Below are 13803 nucleotides of genomic sequence, written 5' to 3' on the forward strand. Positions count from 1 at the left end.
ACCTCAGCTAATCCTCCATACAGCTCTTCAGTCTTTCCAAGGAACTCACCCCTGCTGGTGGCTCGTGTCTTCGCGTGCCACCTGTTCCCTGTATCACCTTGGGGGGACGGGGTGCGCGTGGCCGCAAGGGCGAGCCGCTCCTGGCATCTCGGCCTCAGTAAGTACTATCCGTGACAGTACAAACCAGCCAGATGTCAGAGGCCGACAGAGCGTGCTCTCCTCTGGAGATCTTGTGCCAGCAGGTCTCAGCTCTTACTGATGCCGTCCAAAAGCTTCAAAAAGGATATACTCAGATTGATAGCCGCCTTCAACAACTCATGGGACCACCTTTACCTGCACCCGCAGCTCCCGCACTTACCAGTGGGGTCTCCTCCTCTCAGGCTACCACTAACCCTACTGTAGTAATGGCGCTCCTGGAGCCTAGGGTCCCCACACCTGAGCGCTTTGCAGGAGATCGCAAGAAGTACAGGGCTTTTAAAAACGCCTGTTCCCTCTATTTAGCCCTTCAGCCCAGGACTTTTTCTTTAGAAATCGTAAAAGTGGGTTTTGTGATCACCCTTCTGGCCGAGGAACCCCAAGCTTGGGCCCACAGCCTGATGGAGCAAAGGAGCCCTGTGCTGAACTCAATCGATTCTTTTTTTGAGAGTATGTCTCAACTCTATGACGACCCACAGCGCACGGCCACAGCTGAAGCAACCTTGCATAGCTTGTCACAAGGAGGAAGACCAATAGAGGATTATATGGTGGAATTCCGTAAGTGGGCGGCTGATACTGGCTGGAATGAGCCTGCCCTAAAATACCAGTACCGTCAAAGCCTGTCTGAGGTCCTTAAGGACGAATTTGCCAGGATGGAAACCCCAGCTTCTCTAGAGGAGTTCAGTCCAATCAGCCACCAAGCTGGATAGGCGCTTGCGTGAGGGACGCTCAGAGTGTTTCCAGGGGGCGCGTCCGGCTTGGACGTCATCCAGGCCAATTCTTACCCATGTACCATCTCCGGCTGCAGTCACCTATTCAGCTCCTGAGGTCGAGCCTATGCAGCTCGGTTTGGTCCGTGCTCCTCTGACCCCTGAGGAAAGGCAACGCAGACGCCAATGCAACCTGTGCTTATACTGCGGGGGTACCGGACATTTTCTACGCAGCTGTCCAGTAAGGCCTAGTAAGTCCTACCCGCAAAACTCTGTGAACTATCAAGCCAGTGATGTGCCTAAGACTTACGTTATTCTGTTTGTCTCCTTACAGCTAACGGAAGGGGAAACTCGCCTGCCCGCTATAATTGACTCTGGAGCTTGCAGCTGTTTCCTAGATGTTACCCTGGCTCACAGTCTACATATCCCTCTTCAAACCAAGGCACGGAGTCTCCAAATACATCTGGCTGACGGGTTTCTTCCCATCACCCGGGAGACCCAACCCATTCTTGCTACCACGGATTCTGGCCATCAGGAGTTCCTGCGATTCGATCTCATCCATTCTCCAATCTTTCCTATTATACTAGATCTGCCCTGGCTCCAGGCACACGACCCTCAGATAAACTGGATTACCAAGGAAGTATCTTTCTCGTCTCAATACTGCTCCCAGCACTGCCTCTCCCCAGTTCCTAGTGTCTGCTCAACCATCACAACCACGCCTGACAACCTGCAACATGTCCCCTCTGTATATCTTGTGTTCCAGGATGTGTTTGATAAACAAAAGGCCGACTGCTTACCACCACATCGGCTGTATGACTGCCCTATCGACCTCCTGCCCAGCTCAGAATTTCCGTTCGGTTGCATCTTTCCACTATCAGAAACTGAGCTAAAAGCCCTCAAGCAGTACATTGATAAAAACCTTGAAAAAGGCTTCATTCGCCCCTCTTCTCCACCAGCCGGAGCTGGTATCTTTTTTGTGGGAAAAAAAGATGGGTCCCTAAGGCCGTGTGTGGACTACAGACAACTCAATAACATAACTATCAAGAACAGATACCCGCTGCCACTAATTCCAGAGTTATTCCAACAATTCCGTTCGGCCTGAATCTTCTCCAAGTTGGATCTCAGGGGCGCTTACAATCTCATCAGGATTTGGGCTGGGGATGAGTGGAAAACTGCCTTTAGGTCCAGGTTCGGACATTTTGAATACCTGGTTAAGCCGTTTGGGCTCTGCAATGCCCCGGTCACCTTTCAACATCTGGTGAACGACATTTTTCGGGAATACCTTGACGACTTCTTAGTCGTCTACCTGGACGACATTCTCATTTTCTCCGCCACCATTGAACTGCACCGAGGGCATGTTAAAAAGGTTCTCTCCATACTCAGGCAGCATAAATTATACCTCAAAGCAGAGAAATGTGAGTTTGAGAAGTCTGTTGTGCAATTCCTGGGATTCATTATTTCTACCAACAGGGTCGCAATGGACCCACAAAAGGTCAAAGCAATTCAGGAATGGCCAGCCCCATTGGATAAGAAGGGGGTGCAACGATTTATAGGGTTTGCCAACTTTTATAGATTTATTGTTGGATTTTCTTCTATTGTGGCACCCATTACTCAGTTGACACGCCAACACAGCCATTTTCAATGGTCTCAAGAAGCACAGGAAGCCTTTACCAAGCTAAGAGCTTTATTCACCTCCGCACCAATTTTACGACATCCTGATCCAACGCTACCATTTGTATTGGAAGTGGACGTGTCAGAAACCACTACGGGGGCCATTCTCTCCCAGAGACACGGACCCAAGGCCATTCTACATCCTGTAGCCTTCGCATCCCGGAAGCTCAGCCCGCCAGAACAAAACTATGACGTAGGTGATAGGTAGCTGCTGGCCATCAAGTTCGCCCTAGAAGAATGGAGGTACTTATTGGAAGGTGCACCTCATCCGGTTATGATCTGACAGACGCACTTTATCGGATGTTCTCTGCAGATCCCCAAATGGCTGAACCCAGTACTATCCTCTCTTCACAAAACTTCCTTTGACTCACCCAGGCGGACTTAATAACTTCCATTAGGTCCTCATCCAGTCACTGCTCCAACTCAGAAATACATACCTTAGAGAAACATGATGATCTGCTCTGGGCCCGGGGGAAAAATTTTTGTACCACGTGAAACACGGCCTCTGGCTCTCAAGACTTTTCATGATCATAAATTGGCAGGTCACTTCGGAACAAGAAAGACTGCTGAGCTGATCTCTCGTTCTTTCTGGTGGCCAGGGTGGAGACGAGATTGTAAGGATTACGTCTCTTCCTGCCCCCTTTGCCAGCATAACAAGGGTCAAAACACCAAATCCTGGGGTCTACTCAAACCCTTGCGCATCCCGGAGCGACCATGGGCAGAAGTGTCCATGGACTTCATTGTGGACTTACCTGCCTCAGAAGGATTCACCACCATCCTGGTCGTGGTCGACCGCCTCTCCAAAATGGCTAATTTTTTGCCCATGATGGGCACCCCTTCTGCCTCTGATACGGCCAATGTTTTTCTCAAGGAAATAATCAGACTCCATGGTGTGCCTAAAAGTATCGTGTCAGATAGGGGCATTCAATTTACTTCCAAGTTTTGGAAAGAGCTCTGCAAAAGCTTGGACATTAAGACTTGCCTCTCAGTGTATCATCCCCAGAGCAATGGCCAGACGGAGAGGACAAATCAAACCTTGGAGCAGTACCTCCGTTGCTTCTGTTCTGGCTCTCAAGATGATTAGGCGACTCTCCTCTCATATGCCGAGTTCGCTTACAATAACTCTATCCATCCTGCCACTAATCAAACACCCTTCTGGGCAAACTTTGGGTTCCAACCCACCTTCCTCTCTAACAACATCCCTGAAATGTCCGTACCTGCCGTTCAAGACTGGATAACTTCCATACAGTCCAACTTTCAAAAGATTCAGGATACTTTACAGAAGGCTCAGGATAGCTATAAGAGACAGTATGACCGAGGGAGGAGGGAGAACCCAATCTTCAATGTTGGCGAGGAGGTCTGGTTGTCAACTGCAAATCTTAAGCTACCCCTGCACTCATGGAAACTTGGGTCTAGGTTCATTGGGCCCTTTCAAATTAGGAGGATGATCAACCCTGTGGCATTTGAGCTGGCATTACCGAACTCTTATAGAATACACCCAGTTTTTCATGCATCCTTGCTAAAACCTGTTGTGTGTGGCTTCCTCCCCCGCCAGTCGAAGTAGACGGGGAGAACGAGTTCGAAGTGGAGTCCATTTTGAATTGCAGAAAGAGGGGCAGGCAACTTTAGTACCTAATCCAATGGAAAGTATACCCTCCTGAGGACAATTCCTGGGAGCCCACTAGGAATCTGCATGCCCCACAGTTAATTCAAGCCTTCCACCGGGAACATCCAGAACTGATGTCCAGTTTGGACATCCAGTGTCCGCCCGGGGGGGCACTGTCAGAGAAGGACTTTTTCTACCCTTCTGTGCGCATGCGCGGCGGATTGGCGCTCCGGCGCACAAACACGTGCGCGGCCTGATGGTGCAGCATGTGCGTGTGCACAACAGCTCGCGTGTGCGCGCAGTGGCTCACGAGTGTGCACAATAGCGCACACATTGTGCGTAATGGCGCACGCCAGGGTGCACTCTATGGCGGGCTACTTCAGATGGCTCTGGCGCCCAGACGGGTTGCTGGTTTGTCGTCAGCTTCCTGTTTGTGCCTGTTTCCAGTTTGCTATACCTGACTACCTGCTGTGACCCCGACTGTTCTTGACTACGCTGCTGCTCTCCTTGATCTGACCCTCGGCTTGCTTAATGGAGTTTGCTTGATCTGCATACCAGTGTTTGACCCTCAGCCTGCCTAACGGACTTGCTTACCTGCCTTACCCGGATTTGACCTCTGGCCTGTTTCAGGGACTTGTTTATTTCCTCTGGTACCCGATTCCTCTGTCCTGCACCAGACCCTCAACCAGTTCCTGAACCTCAGCTAATCCTCCATACAGCTCTTCAGTCTTTCCAAGGAACTCACCCCTGCTGGTGGCCTGTGCCTCCGTGTGCCACCTGTTCTCTGTATCACCTTCGGGGGACGAGGTGCGCGTGGTCGCAAGAGCGAGCCGCTCTCGGCATCTCGGCCTTGGTAAGTACTACCTGTGACAATATCCTGCTTCTCAGTCCTGCCTACTTAAACCGTCCAGTCCAGAGGATCTCTGCCTTCGCCTTGGTCAACATCACAAGAAACATCTCCTGCGTTCCTGTGTAAAGACTGGCTTTGCTGAATGCTGACATCCCTTCTGGCTCCGGATCCTGCTTGTTGTTCCACTACTTTGATCACTGACTTCTGGCTTGGCTGACTATCCGTTCCGGTTACTGAACTTTGGTTATGTTTTGACTACGTTTGTTCTTTTTACTTTTATTAATAAACAAGTGTGATTTAACTGTACTTCTGTCTCGGTCTGATTTCATGGTTTTTGACACTTGCACTTCTGATTGGATATTGGCAGCAGGTGGAGCCATTGGCTCCCGCTGCTGTCAATCACAGCCAGTGAGTCAATCAGGAGACAGAGGGGGCGGGCCAAGTTGCGGCTCCATGTGTGAATGGACACACAGAGCAGCGGCTCGGCTTGGATGCCGCTATAGCAAGTTGCTTGCTGTGGGGGTACCCGACAGGAGGGAGGAGCCAGGAGCGCTGGCGTGGGACCCAAAAGAGAAGGATCTGGGCCTGGGCCACTCTGTGCAATACCATTACAGAGAGCAGGTAAGTATAACATGTTTATTATTTTAATGAAAAAAAAATGTAAGTTTTACAATCACTTTAGGGACGCGCTGGACAGTGTCCCGGCCCTGCTCCTTAACAACCAGCTATTCTTCACACAATGATTGGACGATCATTTTTTTAAAATTCAAATTGTTCCAAAAAATTTAGAATTAGTTAGAAAACGAATAACTGAATGAATTTCAATGAAATGCGTTACTCTTTTAATTGAAGCTTCGGATACATCTGAATCTCCGAATAACCAAAAATTTGTCCGAATTTACATTTGGACCAAAACAAATTGTGCATGTCGAGGGTACAATGTAAAGGGCAGAACAGCTAAAGGATAACAGCTAACATTATCTGACAGCAAACAAAACACTGGAGCAAGAGGCACTAATTGGGGGGACCTAAATACTCTCCCAGCAGCCAGCATCAGGTGGAAACAGATTACTGGGATCTGCTGGTTGCTGGGAGACACTCGCTAGTAGACATTGGAATTACAACCCTATGCCAGAGAACTACAGTGCCACAAGCAGGTGGTCCAGGTCCTGACAGCCAGATAGTTGGCAGAGTACCCTTAATGGACACTGGTAAGAACAGATACTACACTGGACCCTAGCCTAAAGGCAGAGAAGCGATGGAAAGGTCTAGATCAGGGGTCTCCAAACTTTCTAAACAAAGGGCCAGCTTACTGTCCTTCAAACTTTAGGGGGGCCACACTGTGGCCAGTGAGAGTAGAAAATGTTGTGGCGTCAATGGAAATAAACAGTTTCCCATCGTTTGTGTCAGTTGCAGAAATCGTGTCCCATCATTGGTGTCAGTTGGAGGAATAGTGCCCCATCATTGGTGTCAGTTGGAGGAATAGTGCCCCATCATTGGTGTCAGTTGGAGGAATAGTGCCCCATCATTGGTGTCAGTTGGAGGAATAGTGCCCCATTATTGGTGTCAGTGAAAGAAATAGTGCCCCATCATCATTGGTGTTAGTGGGAGGAATAGAGCCCCATCATTAGTGTCAGTGGAAGGAATAGTGCCCCATCATTGGTGTCAGTGGAAGCAATAGTGCCCCATTATTGATGTCAGTGGAAGCAATAGTGTCCCATCATTGGTGTTACTGGGAGGAATTGAGCCCCATCATTGGTGTCAGTGGAAGGAATAGTGCCCCATCATTTGTGTCAGTCGGAGGAATAGAGCCCCATCATTAGTGTCAGTGGAAGCAATAGAGCCCCATCATTGGGGTCAGTGGGAGGAATGGTGCCCCATCATTGGTGTCAGTGGGGGAATAGAGCCCCATCATTGGTGTCAGTGGGAGGAATAGAGCCCCATCATTGGTGTCAGTGGGAGGAATAGAGCCCCATCATTGGTGTCAGTGGAAGGAATAGAGCCCCATCACTGGTGTCAGTGGAAGGACGGGTGCCCCATCATTGGTGTCAGCGGGAGGAATAGAGCCCCATTGTCAGTGTCAGGGGTGAATGCCCCAAGGGCCAGGTAAAAGGAAGCAAAGGGTCCCCGGGGCCGCAGTTTGGAGACCACTGTCTAGATGATGCTGGGATGTCCTTCACCCAGGAAATAAGGAGGGCTCAGCCTGTCTTGCTGTAGTTCTAATGCACACTGGGAGAAGCTAACAGTGTGCAGTAAAATCAGAGTAAGCATTTCTGCAAAAGAGAGGAGCCTGAACAACTGTGTAAGACTGAAAGGAAGGCTGGAGGTAAGCATTAAATATTTGTTTTGGGTTGCACTGACTCTTTAAATCTTCTGTATCGCAACTAAACAAGCCTGGTTTGAATTTGTTTATTCACATTGGCTGTACCATGGAACATTCCACCCCTGATGGGCATCTCACCCATATGAATAAATTATATACATTGCAAAAAAATGTAACTGTAGCTTGAGAGTTTTTAGAGGAGGCCAGGGACATGCTGTACAATGTCACCTCTTTTAAGTTTTATAGTAAATACAGCTCCGCAGGAGATCCGACTGCAAACAGTTGATACATCTTTACTAATACTTTCCTTATACTTTTTGTTTTTACATTAAATATCGTAAAAAAAAAGAGAACAAAAAGCCACGTCTATCTATGTATAAAAAGCACACCGTCTTTGTAAAATAATTCTAGCAACGGTCCTTTCTTTAAATTATAATGAGTAAAAAATCTCCAGGTACAGAAACATTCCTGCCGGCTTCAATGTGTCCTTTCTACAAAAGAAGCCATCTTTCCCGTCTCCCCTCCACCACCTCGCCTGTGTCCGTTTTACATTCACTTTCATCCTCTGCTCTTTCTCTGTCGGTAGGAGGTGAGGGCTACAATGTAGCCTTATATATTTCATGATCTTCAGATGAAATATACTGTATGTTGTATGAATGCTTTCCCTTCTTTCAAAGTTGTATTATGTAAAGGGTACACTCCGGGTGGACGAGAAAAATTCACAATTAAAATGCTTTTATTTTCACCCCAGTATTCATCTTGCACCCCAAGCTGTCCGGAGAAATTCTAATACTGCTGCTGCTGATAGCGTTATTCTGTGAATAGCACCGAATGTGAGTCTTAGAAAATCCAGGCTGAATATTCTGTGGTTTTAGCACCACCTTCGCACTGTGGTTCAACCTCACCCATCTACACTAAATAACCAAAAGTATTGGGACGCCTGCCTTTACACGCACTTTAATGGCATCCCAGTCTTAGTACGTAGGGTTCAATACTGAGTTGGCCCAACCTTTGCAGCTAGAACAGCTTCAACTCTTCTGGGAAGGCTGTCCACAAGGTTTAGGAGTGCGTCTATGGGAATGTTTGGTTTGACTATTCTTCAAAAAGTGTTTTTGTGAGGTCAGGCACTGAGGTTGGATGAGAAGGCCTGGCTCGCAGTCATCGCTCTAATTCATCCCAAAGGTGTTCTATTGGGTTGAGGTCAGGCAACAAGGTCATACAGCACCCAGGGCAAATATGACAAGCTGCACCCCCCCTTCCCTTAGGGTTAGTGTTAAGGCACCCTCATCCCTGCAATTGCGCCCAGGGCAGCCGTCTCTTTTGCCCACCCCTTGTCCCAAACTTGAGGTCAGGACCAGTAAAATTCCTGCAAAAAATGTGTACCAAAACAATGGCACCTGGGGGGGATGAGAACATATAAAAACAAAACAGCAGCCCCCTTTAAAGTGAACGAATCACTGGAACTGTGCGAAATTACAAAATAAAGAATAAGGCGCTATACATGTTCATAGAAAAAAACTGTCACAAAGAAAACACTGCATCAAAGTCAAATGTGCACATTAATGAGAAAATAAGCAAGCATAAAGTCCATAAGTGAATAAATCCCAACACCAAAACGGAACGTTCTGAGATAAAACTTCTAGATCTTCCACCACGAGTGCTCAATATAAAGATGGACACTCACCAGAGCTGTTTGACCCATTTTTACAGGATGGTCAAGAAACACTTTGGGAACCCCAAATTGGTTCCACTAATGGCAAGAATCCACTCCAATGGCCACTCAGGAAGGAGCTAGAATGTAAAAAATGACTCCACAGGAGACACAGATGAAAGTCTCATAGTGTAGTAATTTTTACTAGAATAAAAACAGCAGCAATAATAACAGTTACACTCACATGCGATAGTGCCTGGCCTGGCACTAGGTGTAAACAGCGTGTGTGAGTCAACTGATCCCTGGGGGTAGCGTGCGTTCCACGTCTCACTCCGAAGGTGCAAAGCCTGGTGTGGTGTATCAAAAAATGAACCCGGAAATCACAGATCCTCCGCTCCAACATATGTTTCGCCGTGAATGGCTCTTCAGGAAATGTAAGCAAAAGAATACTGGCAATAAAAAAATCAGAAAAAGAAAAGAAGCGTGCCCCCCCCCCCCCCCAATCCATACCAAACCCTTATACGAACATGCAGCCCCCTCCTGAACCATACCAGGCCACATGCCCTTTGTGGCGCTGGGAGGGTGGGGGGTGTGGTTATGGTTGTCTGCAGGTGGAAGGCTTATCAGGATCTGGAAGCCCCCTGTAACAAGGGGGACCCTCAGATCCGCCCCCCTATGTGAATGAGTATGGGTTACATAGTACCTCTACCCATTCACCACAAAAGATTGATCACTTCCTGCCCGGCCTATAGCAGAATTATGGCAGGGCGGTGGTTCTGTTATCCTGACTGGGCGTCATATGATGCCCTGCAGGATAACAGCTGTCGCGTGCCCCGTGGGGGCGCGCATCATGGCGATCGTTGGTGCTGTGTGTCAGTCTGACACACTGCTACACTGATCTCGGTAAAGAGCCTCCGGCGGAGGCTCTTTACCACGTGATCAGCCGTATCCAATCACAGCTGATCACGATGTAAACAGGAAGAGCCGGTGATCGGCATTTCCTCACTCGCATCTGACAGACGCAAGTAGAGGAGAGCCGATCGGCGGCTCTCCTGACAGGGGGGGTCTGTGCTGATTGTTTATCAGCGCAGCCCCCCCTCGGATGCCCACACTAGACGACCAGGGAAGCTGCTAGGACCACCAGGGAAGCCCCCAGCATGTGGATGGCCAGGTACATCCCCCCATGGCCATCCACATGTGAAAATCAATGCCCAACATATGACAATCACTGCCCACAAATGGGCACTGACTGACACCTCTATGGCACAATAAAAATGAGTGATGCCCAGCAATGCCACCCATCAGTGTCATCAGTGCCACCCATCAGTGTCCATCAGTGCCACCTATCAGTGCCCATCCATGCACATCAGTGCCCACCTATCAGTGCCCATCCGTGCGACCTATCAGTGCCACCCATAAGTACCCATCAATGCCACCCATCAGTGTCCATCAGTGCCACCTATCAGTGCCCATAAGTGCAGCCTATGAGTGGCCATCAGTGCCGCATACCAGTGCCACCTATCAGCGCTCATCAGTGCCACCTATCAGTGCCCATCAGTGTTGCCTATCAGTGCCCATCATCAGTGCCGTCAGTGCCACCTCATCGGTGCCACCTCATTGGTGCCACCTCATCGGTGCCCATCAGTGCTGCCTTATCAGTGCCCATCAGTGCAGCCATATCAGTGCCCGTCATTGAAGAAGAAAACATACTTATTTACAATAAATTTTAACAGAAACAAAGAAAAACTTTTTTTTTCAAAATTTTTGGTCTTTTTCTATTTGTTGCGCAAAAAATAAAAATCACAGAGGTGATCAAATACCACCAAAAGAAAGCTCTATTTGTGGGAACAAAATGATAAAAAATTTGTTTGGATACAGTGTAGCATGACCGCGCAATTGTCATTCAATTTGTGACAGCGCTGAAAGCTGAAAATTGGCCTGGGCAGGAAGGTGTATAAGTGCCCGGTATTGAAGTGGTTAAAAAGTAAGTAAAGACACAACACAAGTTTTTGAAAAGCTCTTTATTAAAAAATAAAAAAGATGGCCGTTCCCAGCAGCAGTCTTAGGGTTTTTGGATTTTTGCACAAGGGAGGCTTTCACAGGTAAATCACAAAACACATTAAATTCACATACAAGGGACAATTTTTGTTAAAATGAATGGTCTGGTTTCAGGGTCTCTTTAGGTGTTCAGTACCCAAAATAATCATTGGGAAACTGTTTTGCTCTTTTGCAGTAGAGTATTTATGTGTTACATAGAATAACTCTGAGCTTCTCAACCAGGGTGCCATTTTCACACAACTCAGTTTGCCCTGGATCACAGATTGATAAGGGGGGGGGGCTTTGTGGTGATGGAAGACTCTGATGCAATAGGGGTACTCTGATGTGATGGATGTATAGGGGGGCTGTGATTTGATAGGGGTTCCTCTGATGTGAAAGGGTGAGCTTTGATGTGATAAGGGGTTCTCTCATGTGAAGGCGGTACCTCTAATATGATGGGTGCCTCTGATAGGGAAGGACCTCTGATGTGAAGGTGGGACCTCTGACGTGAACAAGGGACTCTCATGTGAAGGGGGTAGCTCCCATTTTAATGGGGGACCTCTGATGTTAAGGTGGGACCTCCGATATAAAGGGGGGCTTCTGACGTGAAGGTGGAACATTTAAATGATGGAGGACTCTGATGTGAAGAGGGCACCTCTGATTTGAAAGGAAGACCTCTGATGTAAAGGGGGGCTTCTGAAGTTAAGGGGGGAATTTGACATGTTGGAGACTCTGATTTGAGGGGGACACTCCAATAGAGAAGGCCCTTTGATATGAAAGGGTGACCTCTTATGTGAAGGTGGGATTTCCAATGTAAAGGGGGGGTTCTGACTTGAAGGTGGAACCTTGAAATGATGGAGGACTCTGATGTGAAGGGGGGACCTCTAAATTGAAGGTAGGACCTCTGATGTAAAGAGGGGGGCTTCTGAAGTGAAGGGGGGGAATTTGATGTGATGGGGGACTCTGATGTGAAGGGGAGACCTCTGATTTGAAGAGGGGACCTCTGATGTGAAAGGGTGACCTCTGATGTGAAGGGGTGACCTCTGATGTGAAGGGGAGACCTCTGATTTGAAGGAGACCCCTCTGATTTGAAGGGAGGACCTCTGATATAAAGAGGGGGCTTCTGAAGTGAAGGGGGATTTGACGTGATATGGGGAACTCTGATGTGAAGGGGGCACTCCAATAGGGAGGGACCTCTGATGTGAAAGGGTGACCTCTGATTTGAAGTGGGGACCTCTGATGTGAAAGGGTGACCTCTGATTTGAAGGCGGGAACTCCAATGTAAAGGGGGCTTCTGACATGAAGGTGGAACCTTGAAATGATGGAGGACTCTGATGTGAGGAGGGAACCTCTGATTTGAAGGTAGGACCTCTGATGTAAAGAGGGGGGCTTCTGAAGTGAAGGGGGGGAATTTGATGTGATGGGGGATTCTGGTTCGAAGGGGAGACCTCTGATTTGAAGAGGGGACCTCTGATGTGAAAGGGTGACCTCTGATGTGAAAGGGTGACCTCTGATGTGAAAGGGTGACCTCTGATGTGAAGGGGAGACCTCTGAGGTGAAGAGGAGACCTCTGATGTGAAGGGGAGACCTCTGATGTGAAGGGGAGACCTTTAATTTGAAGGGAGGACCTCTGATTTGAAGGGAGGGCCTCTGATGTGAAAGGGTGACCTCTGATGTGAAGGGGAGACCTCTGATGTGAAGGGGAGACCACTGATGTGAAGGGGAGACCTCTGATTTGAAGGGGAGACCTTTAATTTGAAGGGAGGACCTCTGATTTGAAGGGAGGACCTCTGATTTGAAGGGAGGACCTCTGATTTGAAGGGAGGACCTCTGATGTGAAAGGGGGACCTCTAATATGAACGGGGACTTGAGGTTAATATCATCAAAGTGGCTGTGTTCATCGTACCAGGCCTAGATTTCCTATTGAGAAGTAACATTCTTTTTACATTTTAGACCGGAGTGCCTTTAAATTTTGCATATGTTTAAATAATGCTGCAACTGAAAAAAAAAGGTCGAGAAATGCTGCACTAACTTATATAGACATTTTTTTTTAAGTACTACAAGGACTATGCATGCAAAATGTTAAGGATTCCCACCAGGTAACCTGCAGTCCAAGGCGTATTGTTTTCTGGAGCCATTTATGAATAATGAAACAAATGAATCGGCTTGCAGAAAAATATACAGCTAGGTTATATGTTTCTATTAGTCTATGACAAAGGAGATTGCTTTTGCATTGGTATAATTTATAGCAGAAATGCACAATACATTACAATAATAGGAATTGATGCTGAAGTCTTATTTTATTTTTACAGTCATAATGTTCCGATGCAGGGGAATGACAGCGGAAATAAAGTTTACATTCTTAACAGGACAATATTACATTAGTATCAGAACAGTTATTCAGCAAAACGATCTCTTTATAATTTTAAGAGATATTTATTATATGTCTGGGGTGCTGCTGCGGGAACCAGCTGGACTCTTACAAAGATGGCTGGTTTAAATTAAAAGGCAAATATTACTGAGAGCTAATTATTGGAAGAGGGATGTAAGGATATTAGTATAACAGGCACCTCCGCATCCCGGTTCTGCTGCTCTGCTAGTTTATATATACAGTGGGGACGGAAAGTATTCAGATCCCCTTAAATTTTTCACTCTTTGTTATATTGCAGCCATTTGCTAAAATCATTTAAGTTCATTTTTTTTCCTCATTAATGTACACAGAGCACCCCATATTGACAGAAAAACACAGAATTGTTGACA

The 13803-nt window shown here is 47.5% G+C and overlaps 1 pseudogene; it reads right to left on the bottom strand.

Moving 5' to 3' along the window:
- Positions 1 to 6119: 6119 nt before the first annotated feature.
- On the bottom strand, positions 6120 to 6292 carry LOC141146484 (U2 spliceosomal RNA; annotated as a pseudogene).
- Positions 6293 to 13803: the final 7511 nt, after the last annotated feature.

Source organism: Aquarana catesbeiana, linkage group LG05 (genome assembly GCF_042186555.1).
Source record: "Aquarana catesbeiana isolate 2022-GZ linkage group LG05, ASM4218655v1, whole genome shotgun sequence".
Classification (NCBI taxonomy): Eukaryota; Metazoa; Chordata; class Amphibia; order Anura; family Ranidae; genus Aquarana; species Aquarana catesbeiana.